The sequence below is a fragment of the Acinonyx jubatus genome, chromosome B1, assembly GCF_027475565.1.
Source record: "Acinonyx jubatus isolate Ajub_Pintada_27869175 chromosome B1, VMU_Ajub_asm_v1.0, whole genome shotgun sequence".
Taxonomy (NCBI): Eukaryota; Metazoa; Chordata; class Mammalia; order Carnivora; family Felidae; genus Acinonyx; species Acinonyx jubatus.
The window spans coordinates 14,187,087-14,205,109 of NC_069382.1; the positions used below are offsets into that span (position 1 = coordinate 14,187,087).

General features: G+C 42.5%; 1 protein-coding gene across 1 annotated transcript in view; it reads left to right on the forward strand.

The window, feature by feature from the left end:
* STOX2 (storkhead box 2) overlaps positions 1-18,023 on the forward strand; it is a 269,212-nt gene that overhangs the window by 19,637 nt on the left and 231,552 nt on the right. The window contains exon 3 of the mRNA XM_053216273.1: positions 8,606-8,755. The gene's annotated coding sequence lies outside the window, so the exon portion shown is untranslated. The remainder of the gene's footprint in view (positions 1-8,605; positions 8,756-18,023) is intronic.

Genomic DNA, 18,023 nt, shown 5'->3' on the forward strand with positions numbered 1-18,023 from the left:
GCCCTGCACTGACCTTCAGAGCATAAAAATATGGCAGAGGCTTCACTTCTGACTTCCAAGTAATCGTGCAAATTTCTCTTGTGACCAGCCCTAAGCCAAGAATATGCAGGGAAGAGAATGCTGGAAATGTAGTTTCAGTTTAGCTAAGTTGATACAGGACAGTCACCGTAGCAGCAAACAATCAATATTTCCCATTGTTATGCAGTTTACATTCTAGTGTGAAAATAGACTGAGAAATAAATACACGCATATACCTATATCTATATCTATACCTATATCTGTATCTATATACACATCCCTGTGGGTGTGTTTGTACGTGTGTATTCCTTATTACAACCTTCTGATAAAAGTGCTTGTATTATCTCTATTTTACAGATGAGGAAACTAAGGCAGAAATAGCTTAAGTATTTTGCCCTACAGCTCCAAGCATTTGTCCTATAGCTCATAGGTACTGGGGCAGTTCGCAGTCAAAACCCATGGCAGTAATTGTTCCTCTGTTCTGTTTATTCTGCATGAAGCCTTCCCCAGGCACTCAAACTGCTTTCAGGTGATATCACAGATTGTGGCTGTTTATTGCATTCATACTGTTTTGTCCTGTAATTTATTGTTGCATTTATTGATAATCCTCTCCAGCTGGACATAAATCTGAGCGATAATATGACTTTTATTTTTGCATGCCGGCTCAGCTGCTAATAGCGTGCATTTAGCGGGCACTGTTACTCTTTGTTGCGCTTGCTTAATGCCGTTGATGGTCGGAGCAAGGCGTGTGTACCTGTGGCCTGAGCAACACTGAATCCGAAAGAAATCTTTCCTCAATTGCTTTTGTCAGTTCTTTGAAATGTGCTGAAGAAAAGAGAAAACAGTCAGGGCTCCATCAAGGGTCCCCCTGTGTGCTGGTCTTGTGATAATCACATAATCCAGACAAGTCGGGGCAAGAGAAGAGCCGGGGAAGAATGAGGGGTCAGCGCAGAAGCTGGTCAGGTGGTGCTCTGTGCTTCCATCTTCCACGAAGAAGGATCATTCCACAGGATTATTAAATGAATTCCTGTAGTTCACTCAGCCGATGGAAGGTCTCAGAGACTTGAACCTTCAGGACCGGGCCCTGCAGTTTTGTATGTCCCCGGATGAAAAGGACCTTTGTTGACTCTCGCTTAGATTGATTTAACATTCGGCCCACAGAAAACGGAAGGTGGTGTATGACATTGAGGGGAAAGGGGCCCCCACCCAGCTCCCATCACTTTGGGCATCAGCTGTTATTGGCCTCCCATGAAAACACTGGAAGGGAATTTGTTTTGTGGTCAGGTTTCCTTTTTAACATCATTACAGTTATATCTGCAGTATTTCCTCAAATATGTGAGGGGAAGGGAGCGGTGACTTCCTAAAGGAAAGTATTTATATTTTTAGACTGAAATATGCTTTTATAAAGCTTTTCTCAAAAAAAAATACATTAAAAAAAGAGAGCTCTGAATAACAAGAAAATACCTCTGAAACCATAGTTAAGGCAGTGTGGCCTGTAAAATATAGTTTAATGTAACAGGGAAAAGATGAGCAATTTTGGTTTATTTCAAAGGACGAGCAGAAAGAAAGTGCTTCTGGATTGTGGAATATCTGCCTTGACCCCACTGTATTTTGCATTGTCTTGCTTTAGGCTCACAGGCCGGCAGAGTCAGGAGAGCCATTCTCTTTGGGGTGATAGGGTCCAGCTCGCGCTGTGAATGATGGAGGGGTGTGAGTGGGGAAGTGGGGGAAGCCTGGGAGAGACGCTGTCTTGTGAGGACACAACCCATGCTGTGTTATAAACTCCCGTGGATTATTGCTCAGGAGGGTCCTAGAGGGCATCCAGTCCAGTGTTTTGCATGTTGTTAACCACGTCTGCCGGGGGGAGGAGGGGAGCCCAGGAGTCCACATGCTTAGTGTGCAGCCCAGAGGAGCTAGTCCAGCACCTACTGGTGCGGTGGCCTCATTTCACAAATGAGCAGGCTGTGGTCTAGAGAGGTAATGGGACTCAGAACAGCAGCCAGTTTAAGACAGAACCCACTTGAGACATGTGGCTTAAAGAGGGACACTGTGTCGTGCAAGCATGGGTATAGACGGGCAGACAGAGCCTCCATGATATGCTTTATGGGGCTCTGGGAAGACAGCCTCCCTGGCCCTCCAATCATCTCTTACTTGCTCATGCTGAATTCCTTTAAAGAAGACACAAAATCTTGGGGCACCTGGGTGGCTCAGTCAGTTAAGCATCCGACTCTTGATTTCAGCTCAGGTCATGGTCTCATGGTTCTTGAGTTTGAGCCCCACATCAGTCTCTGTGTTGACAGCATGGAGCCTGCTTGGGTTTCTCTGTCTCCCTTTCTGCCTCTCTCTCTCAAAAATAAATAAATAAGCATTTTTTTAAAGACCCAAAATCTTTATGTCACAGTTAGAGTAACATATGAATGCTCTTTTAAAAAGTAACCAGAGTGTGCCCTGAATTAGAGGGAAAGTCACAGGTCACAGATGGAAGACGGTTGGAAGGTAGGAATTTTGTTTCCTAAAATTTTTGTTATGAAAGTTTCAAACATTCATAAAAATTAAAAGAATAGTATAGTGATCACCCAGATACCTATCATTTATATTAAAAAATTTTAAACATATCCCCCATATTTGTATATTTGTATCACCTATCCATGCATATACGTGTGTGTGTGTGTGTGTGTGTGTGTGTGTGTGCGCGCGCGCGTGCTCCAGGATGAGCATTTGTCTAAGAATATGGAGTGCAAGATAGAGGAAAATACCAAGATCCACCGCATAGACATTTAGAATTTACTCAGGGTCATGGAGTCAGAGGAAGGAACTAGACCCAAGATTTCTGGGATCTCAGACTCTGCTCTTTCCTCTGTGCAAAACATCCTATTATTAATCATGATGATTCATACCCAGCACTTTGATCACGTGTTAGAGCCTTCAAGTTGCTTTCACATAATGCATATTATGTTCACTGCCACTCGACCTAGTGTTAGGGAAAGAGGAGAATGTCAGGGGAAGGGGGATGACACAGGGTGTGGGATGTCCTGAAAGCCCAGGTCTTTCCAAGGAGTTAAAGCTCAAAAGATGAGGCACTGTGTTTTCTCTTGTTGGTTCTTTTGAAGTTTCAAGCGGGAAAAGTTGGAAAAACTAACTGGGAGCTGTCAATACGTAAGGAAGAGGCCGCGCATTTCGCAGGGAGACAAATGGGGTGGTGACGCTGGGATCTTGGGGACACACACCTGCTTACACTGTGTGTCGGCACCTGTCTCTCCTCTAGCCTTCTCACCTGAGACTGCTTCTTTCCGGGATTCCCTTCTTCCCATCTTTTCAGCTGGGTTGGGTGCCCCTCCCCCCCACCCCCAGCCTCTGCCCGCCACCCCCACCCAGTGCTTAGTCCTATGCTTGCATTTTCACTCTGGGCTGTGATTTCCTGTTTATTTATTTGTTTCCCCTGCTGACCCACAGACATCACAATGGCTGAAATTGTGTCTTCATCGCTTTTATTGAGCTCCATCCCTGCCACCAGCAGACGCACAATAACATTTGTTGAACAAATGACCAGAGACCATAAACGTGTGAAGGTTTGAACTTAAACTCGGTGTAGAGGGTTTAACTGCACGTGGAATAACGTGGAGCGGGGTTTGTTTTCATTTCATTTTATGCTTTGTTTTTCGAGAGTGAGAGGCCAGTGAAAGAGTTCAACAAGTATCTGAGGAAGAGAGGAAACAGAGTTCAATGCAGTCAGGACAGAGGCTTAAGCAGGTTGGCAGGTACCCCACGGGAATATTTGAGGAGCTAATGACTCATTCTTGGGGACAGAAAAAAGTGAAGAGTTTTTTGAGTCCTGTGCTGTAGTCAGCAGGGTTGGAGGGTGCAAACCGCAGGTGGAGGAAAACACCAGGGGCAAGAGAGGGACATGGATGTGGCCACAGCACTGCCCCCTGGAGCAGCCACTGCATTGCTGGGGTTTCACAAAGGGCAAAGGTGACTAGTTCAAAATAAGCTCAAACGCACCCTCAGCAGGTCTTTTCTAGTCTCCAAAGGAAGAGGCTTAAGTTCCCAGAAAAAATTTTAAATGTATATTTTCATTTAAAATACGTGTAACATAGGGGTGCCTGGGTGGCTCAGTCGGTTAAGCGTCTGACTTCAGCTCAGGTCATGATCTCATGGCTGGTGAGTTCAATCCCTGCGTTGGGCTCTGTGCTGACAGCTCAGAGCCTGGAGCCTACTTTGGATTCTTTTCCCTCTCCTTCTGCCCCTCTGCCGCTCGCACTCTGTCTCTTTCTCAAAGATAAATCAACGTTAAAAAATTTAACATATACATAATATAAAATGTGTCATTTTAACTATTTGAAAAACGTTTTAAAAATTGTGGTAAAATAGGGGCGCCGGGGTGGCTCAGTCAGTTGAGTGTCCAACTTCGGCTCAGGTCATGATCTCGTGGTTTGTGGGTTCAAGCCCCGCATAGGGCTCTGTGTGGACAGCTCGGAGCCTGGAGCCTGCTTCGGATTCTGTGTCTCCCTCTCTCTCTGCCCCTCCCCTGCTCATGCTCTGTCTCTCTCTCCTTCCAAAATAAATAAACATTAAAAAAATTTTTTTAATTGTGGCAAAAGACATAACATAAATTTACCATGTTAATCATTGGAAAGCATATAATTCAGTGGCATTAAGTACTTTCACATTGTCGTGCAGCCAACAGTGCCATTTATCTCCAGAACTTGTGTCATCTTCCCAAACTCCATACCCACAACAATAACTTCCCACTCACCCCTCTCCCTAGTCCCTGGCAACCACCACTGTACTAAATCTACCATAACTATAATTACTATCACTGCCATATCTATGAATTCAACTCCTCTGGGTGCACGTATAAGTAGAATCATACAGTATTTGTCCTGTTGTGATTGCCTTATTTCACTTAACCAATAATGTCTTCAAGCCTCTTCTATGTTGTAGCATGTGTCAGAATTTCCTTTCTTTTTAAGGCCAAACGATGGAATAATATTCCATTGTATGTATGGACCACATTCTGTTTATCCATTTATCTGTCGATGGATACTTGGGTTGCTCTTTGGCTTGGGTGAATAAGGCTTCTGTGAACACGGGTGCACAAATGTCTCTTCGAGAACCTGCTTTCGGTTCTTTTGGATATATATACCCAGGAGTGAAATTGATGGATTATATGGTAATTTTATTTTTGATTTATTGAGGAACCACCATGCATTTATAGTGGTTGCACCATTTTACATCCCAGTAGCAGAGTACAAGGGTTCCAATTTTTTTTCACATCCTCACCAACCCTTCTGTTTTGTTGTTGTTTATGTTTGTTTTGTTTTTGATAATAGCCATCCGAATGGGTATGAAGTCGTATCTCACTGTGGTTTCGATTTGTATTGCCCTGATGATTAATGATGCTGAGCATCTTTTCATGTGCCTGTTGGCCATATGGATGTCTTCTTTGGAGAAATGTCTATTCAAGTCTACTCATTTATAAATCAGGATTTTTTTTATTGTTATTGTTTAATTATAGGAGTTCTTTGTGTTCTGGACATTAAATTTCCAGGAGGTTTAACCAATGTCCTCTTAGTATTGGCCATGGGTTGTTCCTGATCAGACATATTCATTTCCCCTTTTTGCCTATTGACAAGTCTAGATTCATCAGAGTGACAAATTAGGTCCTCCATGCACACTCTGGTTACACCAGCTCCCCATAGATTCACCCCACCACCTGGACCTCCTTTTCCCAGCACATCCAGCCTGCAATGTTCAACTCACTTTTCAAGATCCATCTGAAAGGCAAGTCTTCCCAATTTCCATTTAAAATTAATAATTTCTTTTTTAATTTCTAGGGTACTTGGTCTTCAAACTTTTTGGTCAAACACCCCCTTAAAAAGATTTTGGAAGACTGCTTAGCCCTTATAATATGATCAAGTTGAGGGGTGCCTGGGTGGCTCAGTTGGTTAAGCACCCAGCTCTTGATTTTGGCTCAGGTCATAATCTCATAGTCGTGCGATGGAGCCCCACATTGGGCTCTGAGCTATCAGCGTGGACAGCTCAGAGCCAGCTTGGGATTCTCTCTCTTCCCCTCTCGCTGCCCCTCCACTGCTTGCACTCACTCTCTTTCAAAATAAATAAGCTGAAAAAAAAGATAAAGCTGACGATACTCCCAAGTTTTTTCATTGTAAGTTTAAATAGATTTAAGCGAGATTTAATTTCCAGAGTATTATAAAACTGATAGTTTAAAATACAATTATTGTGTTTCTCTTTTAAACATATCCGGCAGTGGTACAGTATTCCCTCTGAAGCCTCTTGCTGTGTGACCTGGAGCATCCCGTGTGTGTGCAAACCATTTGCCCCTTTCAACATGGAGATTTCATCTCCACCCTTACCCATTAAAAAACATACAAGAAGAGCTTTTTTCCTAGTAAGAATGGAATGAAAGTGATAGAAGGCAGCGAGAGTGTAGACGTTGGTCAGTTCCAGAAGGATGAGCCCCACATCTGCTTCTCCCATCACGGTTAGCAAAACCAGACAGGTTGTATGTCAGAGGGCAGAGAGAGTGTGTGTTTCCTGCCCTCCTCGTGCCCCAGGAAGCCACCGGATCCTGGAGAAGAGGTGACCATGGGATGAGTTAGACATCCTGCACCTCCACATGTCACAGAAACATCTGGATGATTCTCGGGGCCCCACAAGGAGCCCAGGATTCAGGGAGAGAACCCTAAAACTCAAAGGAGCAAGTGTATTGAAAGGGAACTATCTCTGTGATCACGTGTATAGACCAAATACTAAGGGCCAGGCAACGCATGTCTAAGCAGATGCCGGTGTGGACAGATGACAGCAAGGGACTGGTTCACTCTTCTCCACTTCTGGACACCTTGGCATGACATATGACCCCCACTCCCCCCCACCCCAAAATGTAGAGACAACCTCGGGTAAAGAATGAGATTTTGTTTCTACCACTCTGATGTAATGGTGATGGTGTAATGGTGGCCTGAAAGATAAAATACTATGAGTTGAAGAAAAGTAGAGCTGTATTTCTTACAGATCTGGGGGTGCAAGAAAAAATATACTGAGATATAGACTAGCTACAAATGTATAGAACATATTATTCTTGCTTCTCTCATTAGACATATGCTCTGAGAATGGAGGTTGTATCTGCTTTACATTAAGTGTTTGCACACTTGTGCTTGTGGAACGTGTGTGTGTGTGTGTGTGTGTGTGTGTGTGTGTGTGTGTGATGGTTAGGGTGGCTGTGATGTATGAAGAAGAACCATCCTGATTCCAGACAACTCAACCAATATTTCCACCATTGAATTTGATTGACTTATGCCTTTTTTAAATCTTATTTTGGAATCACAAAGTCTCTCATGAGTGTTGGGAAGTAAGCATTTTCACTGAGGAAGAAAATGAACATTAGAGAGCAAACGAGTAAGAAAAAGCAGAAATTGGAGAAGGTAGAAAAGTACTAATGAGAATGAAGGAAATTGTGAGAATTTCTACCCGTTGGGGAACCAGAAGAAAGCAAGAGGTCGGGTCAAGTTCACTGGGCCATCCAGACAGCAGTCTAGGGGGGCCTCCAACTAGGCACAGGATGGCAGTCTAAGGTTCTCAGATTTAAATCCATTTCATAAATGGGCTTTCAAATCCAATTAAACGGGGCCGGAATTATAATAGCTTCAGGTTAAGCTGTTAGCTGAAATCTGAGGCCTGGAAGTTGACTCATTCCTGTGCTTTTGATCAGAGCACGAATAGATGGTTAGACACAGCAAAAGCAATAGTAAAGCAATTTTATATCTTAAGAATGTTGCCGTTTACAACACGCCAACCTGTGCTGTTCATTCTCTCGGGTGAGGAGTTTTGGAAGGGCGCTGTGCGAAATTCATGTCCCAGACTTGAAATAAGGGCTTAGATGAATAAGGTGCCTTGTGTTGGAAAGGTGCGTGGGTAATGTAAGCACCATGAGAACGCACATCATGGGCTTGATCTTAAAAGGTCACTGGGGAAAAGAGGCTGGCTAAGAGTTTCCTTCACTGGGAGAGGCGAGGTACTTGAAAAGATACATATTCGAATGGGAAGCATGTTACAAAAAAGAGGAACCCTTGTGTGCATGTGCATTTAGTCACCGAAGCAACACCTACTCATTTTTAAATATATAAACAATTACACAGCAGGGTAAAATAAAATGTTAAACCGTTTATCAATTCCTCCTAATTGCACTCACCAATGGTAGCTCCTTTTTTATCGCTTGGATTGTGGCAGGAAACAGATGGCACTCTCAAAACCGGTCATTGAAGACAGTCTTATGAGGGGAATATTAACAAAGGAGTGGGGAGGGTTAAGGGACTCTAACAAGGGGAGTGGGGCGTCCTGGGGCTAGCTGCCGCAGGGACTCTGCTACTCTCTCCGAGGCCTGAGGAGCAACATAAGGGATCGGATGCTGGCCCAGCCAGACCGGCCATCGTAGACAAGGGCCCTGGAGAAGCACTCGGGTAGAGGACCACACTATGCTACTGTCACCCCAGCTGTCTGACCAGGAAGAGCTGGGGCGAAAAATACCCCATTGTCTCCCTCCCACGTCTTCACCAATTTCTGTTCCTAGGCCAGACACCCGGAAGTAAGAGGGAAGAGAGCCTGGCGGTGGAGTATATGGCAGTCCATGTCTCTTGGCGGAGAGCAGGAGAGAGGGAGGTGGAGAAGGAGTCTGGAGGGGAAATGGAGAAAACCAGCGGGTAGCTTGCCCACGGCCCCGGTGAGTCCCCATCCCTAAAAGTCTCTCCACAGCCCACGCTCGTGCAGATTTCCCCGGGCTTCTCCTTAGGGCAGAGGCAGCCTCCGTGGAGGATGACCCCTTAGAGAGGAGGGCTGGCAGGGGAGGGGCAGAGCCTGGGGACCTGAGCCTCCCACACAGTTAGGGTCTCCAGCCTCGAAAGGGCAGATCTGAGCAACAGACATGGCCTGCGGTGATGTTTTAATATTTAGAGTCTGACTCATCAAATCCAGGTGGTAATCACTTAGATCCTTGGGCCACCAAGCAAGGATCTATGAAAGAGCACTTTGCTCTTAATTAAGGCATGACAGAACACTGAAGCATTTTCCCTTTCCGCGAATACAATGCTCGGGCTGGTCTGACCACATTCACCAGCACAGCCTTGCTTCTGTTCAGATGCCATGCCTTCCCCAGCTCGCACTCTGTTGTTCTTTCAGATATTGGGCAATTTTGCATAGATGCTGAATTATATCGAAATGATGACTGAGTACGCTATTTTTATTTTCGACATGTTGTTTTCCCGTGGCGTTGATTAGGACAGACTTAAAGGGGATGATGATGTATAAAATGGACCATAAATTGAGTGCTAGGAGTTAGGAGCTGTGGCTTAGAGGAAAATTTATCTGTGAGTTTCATTGAACTGTGAATTGAAGACTAGGCTAGGAGAGGATTCAGTGATAGGAAACTTCTGGAGGAAATGGAGAACTCAAGGGTAACATGTTCTCAGCTTGGAGTGTGTACTTTCTCGAGACCGTGCGGTGACTAGCAGAACTGTGGAGTGAAAGAGAACCCTAAGTACTTTAAAGTGGTAGGGTCTAATGTAGCCTCCATTAGCGTGACTAGAACTTTCTAAATCCCTGTGCATTTTCCCCACTCTCTTTAGCATGGTCCTCAAGCTAGTCACCCACTTTGTGGGGCTTGGTTCCTAGTGTGAACACAGCCCTGTGTGCCTGGTCTCACTCGTGACCATGACAGGCTGTCCCTCACATAAATGGAGACCCACTTACTGCACGTTTACATAGTCTGCAGTTTTGTGTCAAGCTAACAAAGTATTCAAATATGTTCTGAGAAATTGGGGCACCTGGGTGGCTCAGTCATTTGAGCATCCAAGTCTTGATTTCGGCTCAGGTCATGATCCGTGGGTTGTGGGCTCGAGCCTTGCGTCAGGCTCCATGATGACAGAGTAGAGCCTGCTTAAGAGTCTCTCTCTGCCCCTCTCCCCTGCCTGTGCACATTCTCTCTCTTTCTCTAAAATAAAATTTAAAAACTATGTTCTGAGAACGTGCTTCATTTGCCTAATTGATTGTTTTTACTTTATTTTTAATTTTAGCTGCTTTATTGAGATGTAATTTACATAGCATGACATTCACCTCTATCAAGAGTTTTAGCATACTTAGGGATGTACATTTACTACCACAATCTGAATTGAGAATATTTCCATCACCCCTAAAGAGAAACCCACTGCCCATTAGCAATCACTCCCCATTTCTACCCTAGCCCTAGGGAACCACTAATGTACTTTTTTTCTCTATAAAGTGATCTTTTTTGGAGATTTCCTGCAAATAAAAACACACAGCCTGTGGTATTTTGTGTCTGGCTTGCTTCACTGAGAATTGTGGTTTTGAGGTTCTCCCACTTTTTAGCATGTATTAGTACGTCGTTCCTTTTTATCGCCAAATCCATTCCATTGTATGGATATATGACATTTTGTTTTCCGTTTAGCAGTTCTTGGACACTTGGGTTGTTTCCACTCTTTGGCTATTGTGAATAACGCTGGTATGACCGTTGTGTACAAGTGTTTGTGTAGACATATGTTTTCATTTCATTTCTTTGGGGTAGATAGTGAGAAGTGGAATTGCTAGTCACACATAAGTCTGTATTTCACCTTTTGAAACACTGCTAAACTGTTTTCCAAAGTGGCTACACCATTCCATTCGACATTCCCCCCAGCACTACGTCAGGGCTCTAATTCATCCACATCCTGGACAACACTTGTTCCTCCTTGTCTTTTTCATCATAACCACCGAGTAGGTAAGAAATGGTATCTCACTGTGGTTTTGTCATGTTGACAGTGTGCATTTTCCTAATGACAAATCACGTTGAGCATCTTTACTTTCTTAATAAGTTGTTTTAATGTTTATTTATTTTTGAGGCAGAACAGGACAGAGTACCAGTGAGGGGGTGGGCAGAGAAAGAGGGAGAATCCAAAGCAGACTCGAGGCTCTGAGCTGTCAGCACAGAGCCTGACGTGGGGCTCGAACTCACGGACTGGGAGATCATGACCTGAGCCGAAGTCGGACGCTTAACTGACTGAGTGAGCCAGGTGCCCCACATCTTTTCTTTAAAAAAAAAAAAAAACAAAGTTTATTTATTTTGAGAGGGAGAGAGAGAGAGAAAGAGCGGGAAAGAGAGCGAGAGTGGGGGAGGTGCAGAGAGAGAGGAAGAGAGAGAATCTCCACACTGACAGTGTGGAGCCCCATGTGGGGCTCTATCTCACTAAACTGTGAGATCATGACCTGAACCAAAATCAAGAGTCAGATGCTTAGCTCACTGAGCCACAGGTGTCCCCGAGCATCTTTTCATGTGTCTGTTGGTCATTTTTACATCTTCTTTGGGAAAATATCGATTGAAATCATTTGCCTTTTTAAAAAATTGAGGTATAATTGACATGCAACATTATATTAGTTTCAGATGTACTATATACACCCTTTTTTAACTGAAATTTTTATTGAGGTAACTGTAGATTCATGGGCCTATGTAAGAAAAAATTCAGAGACTCTGTACACTTGCCCAGTTTCTCCCACTGGTAACATATCGTAGAATATCATGACCAGGATATTGACATCGATATAATCTACCAATCTTACTCAGATTTCTCATTTTGTTAGTACTCGTGTGTGTGCATGCGCATGCACGTGTGCTTGGTTCTATGCATTTTTGTCACCGGTGAAGGTTTGAGTGCCCACCACCACCGTCAGAATCAGAACATGATGTCTCGTGTGGTTCTTTATAACCATATCCACCTACCTACCCCCGCCGTTCCTAACCTCTGGCAACTGCTAACCTGCTCTCCATTTGTACAATTTGTTATTTCAAGAATGTCACATCATGGAATCCTAGAGTATGTGACCTTTGGAGATTGGCCTTTTTTTCACTTCGCGTAATTCTCTGGAAATTCATCCAAGCTGCTGCGTGGATCAGCGGTTCCTGTTGAAGCACATTGAGCTGTTGTGTTTTTCGCTATTGTGAAGAAAGCCTCTGCAAGCATTTATGTACAAATGTTTGTGTGACTTGAGTTTTCATTGCTCTGACATAAAAGCCCAAGAGTGCCGTTGCCGGGCTGTGTGGTAACCGCGTTTACATTTATAAGAAACCGCCACACTGTTTCCCAGGGTGCCTGTACCATTTTGTGTTTCCACCAGCAACATATGAGTGATAACAATTTCTCTGCATCCTCATCAGCATTGCTATTGTCCCTCTTTTAAATTTTCGCCGTTCCAATGGGTGTATGATGGTAGCTTATTGTGGTTTTAATTTGCATTTTCCTGATGGTTAATGATGTTGAACATCTTTTCATGTGCTTCCTTGATAGCTGTATGTCCTCTCTGGTGAAATATCTCTTTATGTCTTTTGCTGATTTTCTAATTGAGCTGTTTATCTTTTTGCCATCGAAATTTGAAGGTTATTTATGTACTCTGAATACACATTCCTTATCAGATGCATGATTTGCAAATATTTTCTCCCAGTGTATGGGTTGCTTTTTATTTTCGTGATAGTATCTTTTGATGTACACAAGCTTTTAATTTTCATTCAGTCCAATTTCTCATTAAAAAAAAATTGCATGTGTTTCTGGTGTCGTGGGTAGGAAGTCATGGCCTAACCCAAGATCATGAAGATTCATTCCCATTCCTTGTAGGATGTTTATAGTTTTAGCTCTTACATTTCAGTCTGTGATAATTTTTTTTTAATTTTTTTTTTAATATTTATTTTTGAGACAGAGAGAGACAGAGCATGAATGGGGGAGGGTCAGAGAGAGGGAGACACAGAATCTGAAACAGGCTCCAGGCTCTGAGCTGTCCGCACAGAGCCCAACGTGGGGCTCGAACTCACAGACTGTGAGATCATGACCCGAGCCGAAGTCGGCCGCTTAACCGACCAAGCCACCCAGGCGCCCCGAGAATGAGATTATCTTAAGCAGGCTCCATGCCCAATGTGGAGTCTGACATGGGGTTCAATCCCACAGCCCTGGGATCATGACCTGAGCCAAAATCAAGAGTCAAACACTCAACCGGCTGAGCCACCCAGGTGCCCCAAGGATAGTTCTTTCTTATTGCTTTTTTTTTTTTTTTGGCATGCTTACTGAAAACCAGTTAACTATAAATGTAAGGCATTTATTTCTGGGCTCTCAGTTCTTTTTCATTGATCTACATGCCTATCCATATGCTAGTACCATACTGTCTTGATTACTATAGTATATCTCTTTATTTTGATAAATACACAGTTATGATCTTCTGTAGAACCTTTTGATCCCTTGGCATTATACCTGAGGACATTCAGAGACAGGCCCTTGCTCCCAGCCTTCCCTTCCCCCTTCTCTTTACACTCCCATCTCTGTCTCATAGTGCTAGAAGTCTCCTGTGCACATGTTCAGATGCCCCAACCCTCACACGTGGTACTAGGTTCTGTTTCCGTGCTGCCTGTCCATTGTGGAACACCATCAGCTCCTAGAGGCCTCTCTCTCATTCTAGCACATAGGCTTGCTTATCTCAGAGCTCACCATGATGCACTGAAGTCTCCCTGACCTTCCTTTCTGCTATATCTTTCTCCTGCCTTTCTCTTCACCTTTGGCTGTAAGGAAACTCTGCTTGTAAGGGCTCATATGATTGTGCATGGTTCACTCAGATAAACGAGGGTAATCTTCCTATTTTCAGGTCAGCTGGTTAGCAATCTTAATTACATCCTCAAAGCCCCTTTTACTATGTAATGTAACATATTCATGGCTTCTGGTAATTAGGACGTGGAAATCTTTGGAAGGCCATTATTCAGTCTATCGCATGGGGGTTAGAATTATTAAGTTATTGCTATGGTTTTGATGGTCTGAAAATATTTTTAGTTCACCTTCACTTTGTAAGAGTGTTGTCACTGACTATAAAATTGTAGGTCAACAGTTATTTTCCTTCTGAATTTAAAGAGGAATCACTCCATTGTCTTCTAGATTCCATCATTTCTACTGAGAAGTCAGCTGTTAATCTCATTATTACGCTTTTGAAGATAATGTGCTTTCTTTTCCTTTGGCTTCTTGTAGGGTATTGTTTTTGTCTTTGGTTTCCAGCAGTTTTATTTTGATATGCCTGTGTGTGATTTTCTTTGTGTTTATTTTGCTTTAGCTTCTGAAGTCTGTGAGATGATGTTACACATTAGTTTTGGAAAATTCTTTGTTGTCTCTTCAAATATTTCTTCCGTCCCATTCTTACTTTCTAATCGAATTCGAATTAAACACATAATTAAACTTTTCCAGTATATCCTTCATATTTCTGTGCTCCTCATTCTTGTTTTCCTTTGTGCTTTAAAACATATATTTCCTGTGGACCTATTTTTCAGTTTGCCAATTCTTTCTTGTACTATATATTGTTCATAGAGCCATGTATTCAGTTTTAATTTTGGTGATTGTACTTTCCATTTTAGAGTTTCATTGATGTTTTTAAAAAAGATTTCCGTTCTGGGGTAAAATCCTCTAATGGTTTATTTTTCTCCATCTTTTCCTCTATTTTCTTGAACATATTAGTTATTTTAAAAATTCTTGTCTACTGTGGGTCTGTTTCTAGTACATATATTTCTTCCATAAGGACTCAGTAGAGTTGTTTTCCTTGGCATGCCTTGTAATTTTTAAACAAATAGAGTGTGTGTGTGTGTGTGTGTGTGTGTGCACGTGTGTATGTGTGTGTGTGTGTTTCAAATATCATCTTCTTCCAGAGAGAGTTCACCTTTTTCCTTGCTAAGTAAATAGACTGGGGGCTGATCATGTTAGTTCAATAAGGGACTAAACTGGACCGTAGTCTGGGTTGCAGTTTGGGCACAGCTCAGTTTACATTTGGTTCACCCTCTTCACATCCTGATGTCTCCTAAGGCTTTTGGCTGACAGCTTGTTGTGTGTGCTGGGACTCCTCCCCCTGGCAGATCAGGAACTCCAGTCTTTGTCTCATCGTTACAATGAGGTTGCCAAAAGCTTTACTTTACTTTTCTGAGGGTTTCAGCCCAGCTTTTCTTTGTCCCATCCTTTGTGGCTATCTTGAAGAGAAAACTTCCTCATTTGAGGTCTTTCAATTATGTCACTGAAGCTGCATAAAACTGCCGTAAGTCTGTTGGCTTCTCCATCAACCAGAAGCAGCTCTTTCATTAGGCAAAGACTGGGTTTTCGGCTTATTGCTTGCACCCAGGGATTGAATTAACCAGTTTCCTTTGGGGAAAGTGGCTGCAAAAAGATCAGCTCCCTGCTTTATGGGTTTCCCCTCTGAAATGTTATTACTTTATTTCCTTCTTGCTTCAGCAACTATGTGATGCATTTAAGCAATGTTTGTATTAAAATTTTTTTTTTAATTTTTTTAATGTTTATTTTTGAGAGAGAGAGAGAGAGGAGCAGAGAGAGAGGGAGACACAGAATCTGGAGCAGGCTCCATTCTCTGCACTATCAGCACAGAACCTGACGTGGGGCTCAAACTCACAAACTGTGAGATCATGACCTGAGCCAAAGTCAGACGCTTAACCTACTGAGCCACCCAATTGCCCCTAAAATTTTTTTTAATGTTTATTTATTTTTGAGAGAGGGGGAGAGAGACAGAGAGAGAGAGACAGACAGACAGACAGAGCATGAATGGGGGAGGGTCAGAGAGAGAGAGGGAGACACAGAATCTGAAGCAGGCTCCAGGCCATGAGCTGTCAGCACAGAGCCCAACGTGGCCCTCGAACTCACAAACTGTGAGGTCATGATCTGAGCTAAAGTCAGATGCTTAACCTACTGAGCCACCCAGTTGCCCCTAAAATTTTTTTTTAATGTTTATTTATTTTTGAGAGGGGGAGAGAGAGAGAGAGAGAGAGAGAGAGAGCATGAACGGGGGAGGGTCAGAGAGAGAGAGGGAGACACAGAATCTGAAGCAGGTTCCAGGCCATGAGCTGTCAACACAGAGCCCAACGTGGCGCTCGAACTCACAAACCATGAGGTCATGATCTGAGCTAAAGTCAGATGCGTAACTGACTGAGCCACCCAGGTGCCCCCAGTGTTTGTATTTTATATAGCTTTTCTAGGTTCCGGGAAAAATCACTGGTCTAAGTAAGCAACTCCATCCTACTTAGAAGCATAATGTCAGTGCTAGAGGTGGTATTTTTGATACACATCACTTTAAATGCTTGCACTAAGGTTTAGGATAGGTAGTGTGCTCCATTGCCAGAAAAGGAAGGTCTAAAATGCACTTTTTCCTTTTTAATCAATATGTTTTCTATTAAAATATGTCTTTGTTGCATGTATATATTTAATTCTTTTTTAAAAAATGTTTATTTATTTTGAAAGAGAGATTGTGTGCGTGCATGAGCGAGGAAGGGGCAGAGAGAGAATTCCAAACAGGCTCCACACTGTCAGCAGAGAGCCCGCCGTGCAGCTCAATCTCATGAACCTTGAGATCATGATCTGAGCTGAAATCAAGAGTCAGACACTTAACTGAGCCACCCAGGCGCCCCTGTATGTATTTAATTATGATATGAAATACAATATTTAGACATGAAATGTTTATGTAGTTGCTTTTCCAAATTATATTTATACCTTTTAAAATATTTAAGTAGGATAAATAGGACGAATTGAAAGTGGTGAGCTGAAAAGACACCAGGGTTTGCACCAACTGTCGCAGGTGGTAGACAGTTCTCGTTGATGTGCCACTTACCTTGTGCTTCTAAATTATCAAAACAACCCCCATTAAGAGTATAAAGGAAATGGGAACAAATTGCAAATAAAACTACTATTTTTTGCAAGAGAAGGTATTTATAGTTTTTCATCTGCAATACATGGGTTAAATATTTAGAAGTTAATAACTTTATCTAGAATCATTAAGAGTAACCAACTACATTAAATATCTTTTCTAAACCCTTTGGTTAGTCACATTTCTAAAGTAATTATGTGTAAAAACAGCCTAAGAACCTAATTCCATTTATAATTGAATGCCCAAGATACATGTTTTGAAGTTCCACTTTTTGACAATTACAACACGAATTAGATCATTAAGCTTTATCTTGTGAATGCCTGTGTTTCTGCCTTTTAAAATGTTTTGATATCTGCATGTTTCAGATAGCAGTTATCTGATTAACTATAGCATTTTCCTAAAACCGTCTATTTTTAGTTGGCCCTTCTCTTGCCTTTGGAGATCTGCCATCTGCAGTGATCTCAGAGGAGGGAGGGAGGGCCTGTTTACTGGAGAGTATGTACTTTGGGTGACATGGCAGGGTCCTGGCAGGTTATAATTTCCACTGTTGGAGATCTCAGACACTGAGCACTTCCTTATTTGGGGGAGACATAGTCAAGGGTAGAACTTGGCAATTACATTAAAAAAAATCAACAGATAAGGAACTTACTGCATTCTAGCGAGTAGGAGAAAATATACAAAAATTGTGTTTGCTTTATCATGTTGCTTTATTATTAATATTAGCTTTTGTCATTTAATGAAACATCAACAAAGTGTTCTATATGTTCATCTATATACTTATAAAATTAATGACACTATAATATGTATTATAGTAGTACTTTGCCAAGTTTTTTTTTCTCCCACACAGCAGCTTTTGTGGGAAATGCCATTTACATGAGGGTGACAGCCCCATGGGAAAGCTAGTGAAATGCACAAATTCTGGCAAAGTACTTGTAACTCCACTCTTTCCTTTCCCTATGTAAGGAAGCCTAGTTATTTGCAAAGGGATGAGAGTAAACTTATTGTTGGAGGAACTTTGAATCTACCCTAACTTAAAAACAAATAGAAAGGAATCAATCCCAAACTGATACTCTGTTGTTAATAACCATTTTCTAGGACACATCTCCCAGTGATAGAAACTCACTAGATCATATCCCTTAGTTTGGAAAGAGTGTGCATAAATACATCAACATCATACAGTAAATACTTCCCTTCCAGGTGTTAGCTCAGTATTTTCAAGCTTCATACCTAATGTATGAAATCTTATTCTCAATGTCACCCACTTAATGAACTTCCCCTTCATT